This window comes from Syngnathoides biaculeatus, chromosome 15 (genome assembly GCF_019802595.1).
Source record: "Syngnathoides biaculeatus isolate LvHL_M chromosome 15, ASM1980259v1, whole genome shotgun sequence".
NCBI classification, from domain to species: Eukaryota; Metazoa; Chordata; class Actinopteri; order Syngnathiformes; family Syngnathidae; genus Syngnathoides; species Syngnathoides biaculeatus.
The window spans coordinates 14,904,933-14,917,491 of NC_084654.1; the positions used below are offsets into that span (position 1 = coordinate 14,904,933).

Here is a 12,559-nt window from a genome sequence, read left to right on the forward strand (position 1 = left end):
TCTCACATCTTTTTAAGTTGGAGAACTTGCACAATTGGTGGATGACTAAATACTTTTTTGGCTCACTGTAGATTTGACAGATTAATAGATAAAAAGAAGGAAGGTTCAGAAGTTCAGAAGAAAATGCACAATACACCCCCCCTCCACCAAAATGTGATTGCAAATGGTGGTTTATCTGTACAGCATGTGCCTTGAGATTAACTGACGAGTGTTTCCCGCCTTTTGCCCAGAGTCAGCTGGAATAGGCGCGAGCACCCCTGCAACCCTAGTGAGGATAAGCGTTTCAGAAAACGGATGGATACAATTTTTTCCAACCACATTTCTATTATTCTTCACTCAACTGGAAAATGGTTATTGATGTCACCTGCAAAAACTTAAACATTGGGGTGCATCAGTGACATTGAGATTTTACCGACAAAAAAAAAGGGGTGGGGGGTATGTGCCGGAGTTCTTTTTATGCAGCTCGATGAACAATCGGTCATTCATCCAGGGTGGCATGTTGTTTTCACTTTCTGAACGCCAACTGTTTGTTTGCCATTCAGGCGAGACAACAATGGCCCACTGATGTTTATACTGCTCTCTTGTGTGCATGCATCATCTGGGTTTCATTCTCTATTATTCTACTGTCTTCCATCACATGTGGCCTGTGCACGAGCAGGAAGTGTGTTTGTGCGTTCGTGTGTGTGCTCTTCCAATGGAACGGCGTGTCCGGGTGACAGGAGGCACGTAAAACAGCCTGCCCGCCCGTCCCTCCGCTTTCTAGTGACCACAACAAGACGCTTCTTGGGAAATAATGGGATTACGAGCAGGATTGATCTCCAGCTCTCGAGCTCACACGTCCGCTGCGAGTCGGACCGACACGCCATGACAGGCCTATCGAGGACGGACCGCAAAGCTCGAGTGCCATTGTCAGCCTTTTTGAGCACAATAAACTTTACACGCAGCATTTATTAAACGAGGACCTGCCAAGGCAGCTTGTGAACGTAATACATCATGTATGAAACCAGACTTGTGTACAGCTGATCATCTCACCACAAACACTTCAATTTGCATTTTGGATTCAGCCTGTCTCTTTTATCTCTGCCACTTTTTAATCAGGGGAGCACGACTTGCAAAACATTGCCCCGTGTGTTAAATATCTTAAATAGCCATTAAAATTTAACAGCAACATGCTCTTCTTGCAGCCACCAAAATGGGCAAAACAAATGAAGTTTAAAAAATGTGATAAATATTATATCCAGAAGCCGGAAAGTTAGATACACCTGCAGTACAAGAGTTTGGGCCATTATGTTTTGAGTGAGGTTTTAAAAAGTTTCATTATTTTGTGAATGTAGAATAGCATTCACAGATATCCATTTATTAGCTTAGCCGCTTATCCTCACGAGGGTCGCGGGAGTTCTGGAGCCAATCCCCAGCTGTCAACGAGCAGGAGGCGGGGTACACCCTGAACTGGTTGCCAGCCAATTGCAGGGCACATGGAGAAAAACAGCCGTACTCACAATCACACCTCGCGTGTCCAATTAATGTTGCATGTTTTTGGGATGTGGGAGGAAACCGGAGTGCCCGGAGGAAACCCACGCAGGCACTGGGAAAACATGCAAACTCCACACAGGGGGGTGCGGGATCGAACCCTGGACCTCAGAACTGTGGGACCTTTATTTTATAGCTGAGCCTCCGTGCCGCCCATTCACACCTACTACACCAAAATTCTTCATTATTCCAACTTTTTTATGGATAGATAATAGGTACAGTATTTCTCAACCAATTCAGTGTTTTTGAATTCCCAAGATTTAGAAAAATTGAGATATCCGGGGTATTACTTTCCACATTCCTAACTTTCTCAGTTTCCCCACAAAGTTCACATATTCCAACACACACACGAAAAAAAATCCCCATTCAATTGATTGAAACATTAAACAAACATTTTCCATCAGTGTCATTCCAGCTTCCAACTGGTCTGCTCGTTCAGAACATCTTGGGAACCATTTTCCACATTCCAAGAATTCCCATGTTTCCAAAAATTCCACACTTTTAGTAGGTAAAAGCATTTCCTCACTGGTTTAAACCATTCCAACTTCAAAATGTCCAACTCAGTCAGGACTTCTTTAAAACAATCCCCACGCCCCAAATTTTCAAAATCAAATTTAAAAAAATGAAGAGATTTTTTTTACACATTGACTCCCTACATCTACATTTCTTGACCCAAAGAAACAATTCCAACATCCAACAGTTTAGTTTCATCTCCATTACGAAAATTACATATTTATGCGTCTCTTTCTACATTTCTTAACTAACTCAAACCATTACAATTTCACCACGTTCATTTGATTGAAGTCATTTTGGGAACGATTACCAAATAAAACTCCCAGTTACTGATGAGAGATTTTGTATTTTTTTTTTTTTTTTTTTTTTTTTACATATTGACCTCCCTGTTCTATATTTCTTCGCTGCTCAAAACCTTTCCAATTTAAAACTGTTCAGTTTATTCCTCTTCCTGAAAACTCCCAAATGCTCAAAATAAAATCCCCAAATTGAGACATTAAATATTTACATCCTACGTCCACATGTTTTGACTGATTCAAACCATTCCAACTTGAAAATACACAGCTCAGTCAGAACATCTTGGAAACTATGACCAACCCCCAAATTTTCAAAACAAAATTGACAAATTGAGGTTTTTTTTCACCACCTAACTGCTGCATTCTTCCACATTTCACACAAAATGTTTGAAAATTTCAACAGTGCAATTATTTCCACAGCATTTCAGTGCAGTTTTAGCTTTAACATGTAATTATCTAGCGGCTGTAGTTTTGCATGCACTCCAAGGTTAGATAAAAGGGACAGAAAACTTTTGCAGGAATCAAGGAAATGACTGGAGTTACTAGTTTTATATAGTTTTACATAAACATAAAAAATACCATGAACCACATACTCATAATATGTGCCGTATATCGTGGTACCTAAAAATTTTAACTTCCAATGGGGAATACAGTTTGAAACCTGATCCAATTTTTTTGCATAAAATACAGTTTTAAAAGCACAAAACTTGGGCCATTCATGATTTACTGTTCTTCAGCAGTAACTTAACCACCGACTGTTTAACTGCGACTCGCTATTTAAAGCCCAAGTGTCATCCCTATAAACATTCTAAAATAGATATAATAAGGAAAAATACATATAACATTATTCACTTCAATGTCTATACGAAAAAATAAATATGAGCGGAGAGCGCGTCATCCAAGCGCAAAGTTGCGGGACTCTCATTCGACATCCAAGTGGTCGCCATATTGGCTGCATCTACTGCCCGTGACATCACCCCAGACATTCACCTTCGAAAACTGTGGCCCCTACTGTGGGATACGAACATGCCCCTTTGACAGGGAAGCTCTTTTCGAAGAAGAGAGTATCTCACAACCGAGTGAAGTGACAGGGGCAATATTACCCTATCATTTCGAGCCATATTTAGATGATATGCGGATCACGGCCAAACCACCTCCCCGCCTGATCCACCTCCCTGCGGTGGTGATAAAAACAACGGCACCTGACCGCGAGTGACGACGGCGCGGCCAAACTGCCTCCCCGTCCAGTGCACTTCCGCGGCGGAGATGAGCCACCCCAGCCGAAGCCATATCGACAAGGCCGGCGACCGGCTGTGGTGAAAAAACGGCTGGGCTCACACTGGCTGCTGTTTTTTTCATTAATAACATACTAAAAATCATGCATTTTGTGACAGTGATACACTCTCTTACACATTTAAACTAGAGTGAAAGGTAATGTTGAAAAATAAGACAAAATTGCATTCTGAGTTCTTCATTTAAGTTAAGTAGTGCTCTGAAACATATAGCGAGTGAGGTACCTGCAACTAATGACCTGGTTTTGGGTAGATTACAAAAGGTCAAAGTCAATCAAGTGTTTTTGTAACTAGTCAATTGTGAGGCATTCCACAGCCAGCAAAAATGACACATTCTATTTGAGTGGATAGCTAAAGTACAAGTAGCATGTTACCACTCTTGTAAATACAACACAATACAAGTAGCTCTTGGCTGCTTTCATTCCGTCAAACGCTCATCGGGGGGAAAAACCCGCCGAAAGCACTTGATCCAATTCTGCAAACAAAGAAAGCCTCAGAGGACCTGTTATTAAAAGCCCCAAAACATTCAACCCACAAATGTTCATAATGCGGAGTAATAAGCATTTGTTTGATCCGTGCATCATCGATCCGTTTTCTATCACACTTGTCGTTAGTGCTCTGGCTGAGCTGTGGATCATTGACAGATAGTTTAGAATGTTTTTGGAATGTGGGGAAGAAGCCGTAGTACCCGAGGAAAATGGAAATTCCACACAAGAAGGCCAGAGCTGAGATACATAGCCCGGACTACAGAATTGTGAGGCAGACCTGCTCACCACTAGTTCAACGTGCTGCCTTTGATGAATCATAGTTTTGTTTAAAAGATAGTAATGACCTTTAAGACTGAGAATTTTAAAAGCCCCCATGCATGTTAGGTTTATAGAAGACTCTAAAATTGTCCACCGCTGCAAACATGACATGGTTGTTGACTACGTGTCCTGCAGGTGAGTGGCGACCAGTCCAGGGTGTACCCTGCCTATGGCCCAAAGGCAACGGGGATAGGCCTCCACTCACCTGTGACCTTAAAGCACCACTGTCATGAAATGCATGATTTTTAGTATGTTTTTAATGAAAAAAGGGAGCTGGCATGGACCCATCCGTTTTTTCCACCACAAAACATGATTTTGACATATAAGGCATTTTGTAACTCCCGCCAAGAAAATCCTCACAAGGGATTTGTTCTGGAAAAGAAGCAGGAAGTGACGTTAACAGCAGCAGCGCACTCAAGCAGTCTCTGGTGTTTATACTAGTTTTACCTGCTGGAAGGTAGCTCTTTGTTCCTTCGTGTTAGCCAAAATGCCGGCTCATTGTATTCCTGGATATTGTTCGAACACTCGGGAGGATGGATTTATTTTTCAAACTTTTAAAAAAAGACCCAGCACAGGTGCAAAGGACGAGAAGTTCTTTGGAAACACAGTTCGAGCAAACTTCAATGGTTTGTCCAGATGCGAGAAAGTGAATATATTGGTAGAAGGCAGCGAGGATGGAGCTGCCAGGCAAAAGAGCGAGAGGAAGACCAAAGAAAAGGTTGATGGATGTTTTGAGGGAGGACATGAGGACAGCGGGTGTTAGAGAGGAAGATGCACGAGATAGCCTTAGGGTGAGGATAGGGGTGTAATCCTCGCAGAACGTAACAAAAGATCCATGTACGTAAGTTAGGAGTGCTAAATGTGTTCGGCAGCGCCACAGACGGCTTCAGCCAGGCTGGCTCATTCATACTGTCTGGGAATCTGTTAGTTAGAAGTGAGCCGCATATCATCTAAATATGGCTCGAAATGATAGGGTAATATTGCCCCGGACACTTCACTCGATTGTGAGATGTTCTCTTCTTCAAATATAGCTTCCGTCTCGATAAAAGGGGCGATGGAAAAATCCCAAAAGCTCTGTTGTTTCTCTCCCATAGCAAGTGCCACTACGTGTTTTCAATGGCGAATGTCCCGGTGTAACATCTGCTGATGACGTTGCAGGCAATATGGCTACCACTTGGATGTCAAATGAGACTTCCTCAACTTTGCGCATGGATGATGCGCTCTCCACTCATATTTATTTTTTTTGTATAGACATTGAGGTGAATAATGTTATATGAATTTTTCATTACAATATCTATTTGAGAATGTTTATAGGCATGACAGTGGGGCTTTAAAGGACTTATCTAATCCTGTGAACATTGTCACTTTTCCATAGTTCTGGACTTACAAATGCTGTCTGCAGAAAACAATCCCCCCAAAAATACACTGAGTAGTAATTTTAGACTTGTTTTGTTCTCAAATATTTGATTTTCAGCCAGATTTTGGATTTGTGAGGCTATCACATAGAGAGGCTGACATGTCAAGTGCAAAGTGCATTTCCTCATTGAACTCCTCAGTATTCTGCTGTGTTATTTTTGCTGATATTGAAAGCCTGATTGCTTTTTCTTTTTCTGTTAGACAATAAGGAGTTAAAATGGTTGTAGTGAAAGATTTTAATCGGCTTTTTGTTAAATTCAATAATTGAAATTCCTCCCAGAAGAAAAAAAAAAGGCATGTCATCCCACATGAGGTAGCCACCTGCAGATCGTTTTCCATATATAAACGGGTTGCATCAGGTCAATTTTGTATTGACTGCATCACAAATGCCGCTGATATGTTTGAAAATAGTCGCGATGGATGACACAGGGAGCCTCATTTGGCTGCCTCGCTTGGTCATATCTCAATGCATGGATGGCGTTTTGTGACACAAGCAGACTTTGACGTGCACTGCTGGCTTTCACGGCGAACACCTGCCATCATTGCGCCATGTCCAGATTACTTTCCTTGGCTTGAAAGTTTGAGAGAATAATTTTCGGATGATGACGTTAAACAGGCTTTTTGTACGGTCATTGGGCTCAGCTGACAGCGGGGGTTGATGGGCAAAGGGTGGCTGTCATGACAACGGACACCTGACGAGGATCTCCTGGCCGTAAGATCAACATCGCTTAATGTCAGAAAATTTAATCATAACCACAATTTATGTGGACATCATGACATCTATGTCAACTTATATCTCTGAAAATACTAGATCATCCTAATATTCTTGCTTGTATGGACGTTTCAGTGTTTTCCACTCCATAGATGCTCATCCAGAAAAAGGCAGGGCCATATTTTCACAGATAAAAGGAGGCATATGTAGACTTTTTAGACATGATTGATGACAGTTTTCTTACAATATGTATATATTTTTTAACGCATATATTAAATTTTCCAATGTCCCCGCAGCGGTCGGTATGTTTGCCATTTTAATCTGTTGCACCCTAATAAATTTGATTCTTTTTTGGGACAATATAGTCTTGAGCAGCCTGTACTTGAGACTAACTTGTGTGAAGAAACTCAAGCAATATTTTTTTTTTGTCTTTTTTTTTTTTTTTACCCCTTAAAGGACTGCTACGATATATAAAATAGGAGTTAATAATGCCACTGTGTAGTACAGCTCTTTGTCCACACCAATAAGGCAATCTCTCCAGTCATTTTTTTCCCCTAAAATTCATCATTTTCAAGAAAGGAGGATTCCACCAAACAGTGACAAAATTGCATCATCACTAAATGCAGCCACTTATTGAAATAGTAAATTCATTTTCCCACACCGGCTACTGTTTGAATTTGATCTCTACTGACATCGCACCAAGACATGGAGTGTGGGGGTGTGTGCTGATTTTGGTGAAGACAAAGGGGCATTTCAAAGGCAATGAATTTTGCTCCAAAATGAAAAAGAATGATATATGATTGGTAGTGACTGCCAGTTTAATTTTCTTGAGCATAAAATACATGAGCGTCGAGATTTTTGTGATATATGCACCGTAAACAACATAACTCATTTAATGAGGACAAGCACTAAAGAAAATGTTAGGATAAAGAAAATCAACATTTGGGAACCTGACAGTGTGTGTGACCTTTTAAATATCACTTATAGCAACATTTTTGTTTCTGGAGAAAACACAAACACTGATAGCGAAAGCCAAAACTTCCCATTTTATGATACATTGGGGTTGATTGTGGCAAAAATAGACTACAACTCTTAACTTTGTTTCTGATACGCGCTGAACTGAGGCTAAACAAAACAACAGACAACCACAATAAAACACATTGTTAAATTAATATCTCCCTCCCTGTCAAAATATGAACAGCATTTTCCTTGAAAAGACAAAATTGCTGATATATATAGTGGACCAGATCAGACATGGACTCAAATGATATTTCTTGAACCCTGACATATTGTTCATTTTCCATGCAGACATATGGGTCAGTTTCAACTCTGGCCCAGAATCCATCCATCCATTGTCCATACAGCTTATTCTCACTAGAGTCACGGGGATGCTGGAGCCTGCCCCAGTTGACTCTGGGCGTAGGCATTGTACAACCCCAAACTGACCTGCTCACATTTTCCCCTATGAGTAATTTTGAGCTTTCAATTAACCTTCTATGGATGTATTGGAAATGTGGGAGGAAACCGGAGTACCTGGAGAAAACCCACATTCCCTGTGAGCATTCTAAGACCAGGAGGTGCAGGTTTCAATGGGAACTTGTGGAAGCACAGACAGTTCTCAGGACATCTTTCAGACTCTGTCTCAAACAATGGTAGTACTGTCTAATACAAAAAAAAAAAATGCACACATTTATGGCATGTACTATTACCACCATTTCCCTTAATTTTTCCCCAAATGCTGGGAAATCTGAAATCCATTTGAATACACACGAGTCTAATTTGACCAAGACCACCCTCAGTATTAATAAACTGTGTTGCACATGGACATACAGTGAAGAAAATAAGTAATAATAATAAGTAATAATAGTAATAACACCCTGCTATATTGCAAGTTCTCACACTTAAAATCATGGAGGGGTCTGAAATATTCATCGTAGGTGCGTGTCCACTGTGAAAGAGATAATCTAAAAATAAAAATCCAGACATCACAATGTATGATTTTTTTTAGCAATTTGTTTGTGTGATATAGCTGCAAATAAGTATTTCAACACCTGAGAAAAACAATGTTAATATTTGGTAAAGTAGCCTTTGTTTGCTATTACAGAGGTCAAATGTTTCCTGTAGTTGTTCACCAGGTTTGCAAACACTGCTGGAGGGATTTTGGACCACTCCTCCACACAGATAGCCTTTGTTTGCAATTACAGAGGTCAAACGCGGTCATCCTCTCCTTAATACAGTGCAGTCGTCCTGTCCCATGTGCAGAAAAACACGCCCAAAGCATGATGTGACATGCTAACGCTAACCCCCATGCTTCACAGTAGGGATGGTGTTCTTGGGATGGAACTCATCATTAGTCTTCCTCCAAACACAGTGAGTGGAATTATAACCAAAAAGTTCAATTTTGGTCAAATTTGGCCACAAAACCTTCTCCCATGACTCCTCAGTATCATCCAAATGGTCATTGGCAAACTTAAAGACGGGCCTTGACATGTGCCAGTTTCAAACCATGATGTTTTAACCATTTACCAACTTACCATTACCATTCCCAACAGTCACCTTTGAAACGGTATTCTCCCAGCTCTTTTCACGTCATTGACCAAATCCTGCCGTGTAGTCCAGGGCTGATCTTTCTAAGCATCACTAAGACCCCACAAGGTGATATCTTGCATGGGGCTCCACTCCGATTGAGATTGACCGTCATGTTTAGCGTCTTCCATTTTCTAACGATTGCTCCAACAGTGGACCTTTTTTCACCAAGCTGCTTGGCAATTTCTCCGTAGTCCTTTCCAGCCATGTGGACTTGTACAATTTTGTCTCTGGTGTCTTTGGTCTTGCCCAAGTTACAAGTTTGAGTCTTACTGATTGTATGGGGTGGACATGTGTCTTTAAGCACCTAAAGACCTCACACAGGTTCATCTGATTCAGGATAATACATGGAGTGGAAATAAGACGATTAAAGGCGGACTAACAGGTTTTTGAGGGGGAGAATTCTAGCTGATACATAGGTGTTCAAATACTTATTTGCAGCTGTATCACACAAATAAATCGTGAAAAAAAAATCATACATTGGGATTTCTGGATTTTTCTTTTTAGATTATCTCCCTCACAGTGGATACACACCTCCGATGAAAATTTCAGACTCCTCCATGATTTGTAAGTGAGAGAATTTGCAATATAGAAGGCTGTTCAAATACTTATTTTCTCTTTTGTAAGAATGACATTATTAAGTTTTTACTTTTCTCTGTATTTTGGGTCACTCTTGGAAATCATCAAATTTCAAACAGAAACCATGGATGTTCGGGCACTTTTCTTCAGATGTGATCCAAACAATATACAAGGGTTAAATTGCAATAGAATAAATAAATGTACCTGATAATATACTCTAATTATACGATTTGCCAGCTATTTATGAGATTCTTCAAGCGTTTTCACATAAACAGAAAGTAAAAGAGCAGTCGAGGCTCCATCTAGAAACAGCTCAGTGATCAACTCTGGACCAGAGTCGAGACTCAAAACTTGACGCAAGGCTGTCAAACATACACTCCGGCGTACCATTTCCCCCTCCGCGGAACACTCAGCCGAAGCTCTCGGACGAAATAAAGACGCAAGAAAGCGCAAGTGATGCAAGCGTAGTCAACAAATTGTTTCCAAAAAAAGACATTTTTAAAGTCGGCGCTAGCTACGCGGCTCGCTACATCGGCGTCTAGCTTGGCGCACAACCCCGGACTGCTCGCATCGTTCTCGGGACGCTTTGGCGTTGACGGCTCGGTGTCTTACCTCTGAAATAAAAGCTCTCCTTTAGCAGGGAAAAAGGGGGGGGGGGGAAATCACTTCCAGTGGAGGAAAAGAAAGAGACGTGTCAGGTGTACGCTTTCCGTGCACGGCCGCTCATGTTCACTTGAAGCTCCTTTAAAAAATAGGAGGGAGGGAGGAGGGGGGAGACTCAAAACTGCCAAAGCTCCAGTCGTTCCACTTCCGAGTACTAACGCGAGTGGACGGCGCACACAAACACGCACACGTACGCACACGGCGGCGGCGGTGGCGTGGGGCTCCGAGGCGAGCGGTCGCCTGTGGGTCGTCTCCGGTTTGGAGAGGGGGAAAAAAAGAGAGAAAAAAGTACGGCTCACTTGCGCGTGTTTTTACATAACAGCATCATCCGCTTTTTATGTTGACGCATCACGAAGAGAAAACATGGAGAGTTTCTTAAAGGGCCACACGGACGGACGACACTGTGACACCTTGCTCGGCCCACCGTGGACACGATATTGACATGTGCCCACATGTCAATATAGTGTCGTGTACACTTTTGCTGTTTGGGTCACTCCTCAACTGGTGAACAGGTTACGCAACAACATTTTGTATTATTGCCTGAGTCATTTATTTCTGTCACAATATCAACAGAAACTTGCTAGAAGTTGTTTTCTCTTCATCGATTTGAATTCATAATTATCCTTATCGTGGTGATTAGCAGGTCAAATTAAATTCTTGTTTTGTATCATTATTCTATCTTGTAAAAAAATTTCAAATATGACATGACCACTTAGTGCCGAGTCATGTAGCTCACTTTTTTTCCTCTTTCTCTAGATTTACAGTGAAGAAAATAAGTATTTGAACACCCTGCTATATTGCAATTTCTCCCACTTAGAAATCATGGAATGGTATGAAATTTTCAGCATAGGTGCATGTCCACTGTGAGAGAGAGATCATCTAAAAAGAAAAATCCAGAAATCACAATGTATGATTTTTTTTAACGATTTATTTGTGTGATACAGCTGCAAATAAGTATTTGAACTCCTGAGAAAACCAATGTTAATATTTGGTACAGTAGCCGGTGTTTCCAATTACAGAGGTCAAACGTTTCCTGTAGTTGTTCACCAGGTTTGCGCACACTGCAGGAGGGATTTTGGCCCACTCCTCCACACAGATCTTCTCCAGATCAAACAGATTTCTGGGCTGTCGCTGAGAAACACGGCGTTTCAGCTCCCTCCAATGATTTTCTATTGGGTTTAGGTCTGGAGATTGGCTAGGTCACGCCAGACCTTAACATTCTTCTTACGGAGCCACTTTTTGTTTTTCCTGGCTGTGTGCTTCGGGTCATTGTCATGTTGAAAGACCCAGCCACGACCCATCTTCAATGCTCTGACTGAGGGAAAGAGGTTGTTTCCCAAAATCTCACAAAGCATGGCCCCGGTCATCCTCTCCTTATTACAGTGCAGTCGTCCTAACCTGTGTGCAGAAAAACACCCCCAAACTATGATGCTACCACCCCAACGCTTCACATTAGGGTTGGTGTTCTTGAGATGGAACTCATCATTCGTCTTCCTCCAAACACGGTTAGTAGAATTATGACCAAAAAGTTTCATTTTGGTCTCATCTGACCACAAAACTTTCTCCCATGACTCCTCCTCCCTTTTGAGTCTTACTGATTGTATGGGGTGGACATGTGTCTTTAAGCACCTAAAGACCTCACACATGTTCATCTGGTTCAGGATAATACATGGAGTGGAAATAGACTATTAAAGGCGGACTAACAGGTTTTTGAGGGGCAGAATTCTAGCTGATACATAGGTGTTCAAATACTTATTTGCAGCTGTATCACACAAATAAATCGTGAAAAAAATCGTTCATTGTGATTTCTGGATTTTTCTTTTTAGATGATCTGTCTCACAGTGGACATGCACCTACGATGAAAATTTCAGACCCCCTCCATGATTTCTAAGTGGGAGAACTTGCAATATAGCAGGGTGTTCAAATACTTATTTTCTTCCCCTGTATAAAAATAGCTCTGTGAGCAAGCTATTTTGAATTTCAACGGAGTAGTGACACCACAATACGCTCATTTACTTAACAAAACATGGAGGCAATCTGGGGTGGATTTGTGTTTGGTAATGTGTACATGCACCACACATACAGTACATCGTAAATTCCTGGAAAAAAAAAAAAACGTTTTTCTTGGCTTTAGAGGTGCACATCAGCCGGATGCAACGTAATTGG

At 41.3% G+C, this 12,559-nt stretch overlaps 2 protein-coding genes across 3 annotated transcripts in view; one reads left to right on the forward strand and one right to left on the reverse strand.

Annotated features, from left to right (window-relative positions):
• bahd1 (bromo adjacent homology domain containing 1) overlaps positions 1-10,474 on the reverse strand; it is a 56,546-nt gene extending 46,072 nt beyond the window's left edge. The window contains exon 1 of one of the 2 annotated variants that reach the window (XM_061842813.1): positions 10,343-10,474. The gene's annotated coding sequence lies outside the window, so the exon portion shown is untranslated. The remainder of the gene's footprint in view (positions 1-10,342) is intronic. The other variant, XM_061842811.1, reaches the window with a different exon arrangement.
• Positions 10,475-10,766: 292 nt separating this feature from the next.
• Positions 10,767-12,559, forward strand: part of itpka (inositol-trisphosphate 3-kinase A) — a 28,912-nt gene continuing 27,119 nt past the window's right edge. Inside the window, exon 1 of the mRNA XM_061842816.1 lies at positions 10,767-10,905. The gene's annotated coding sequence lies outside the window, so the exon portion shown is untranslated. The remainder of the gene's footprint in view (positions 10,906-12,559) is intronic.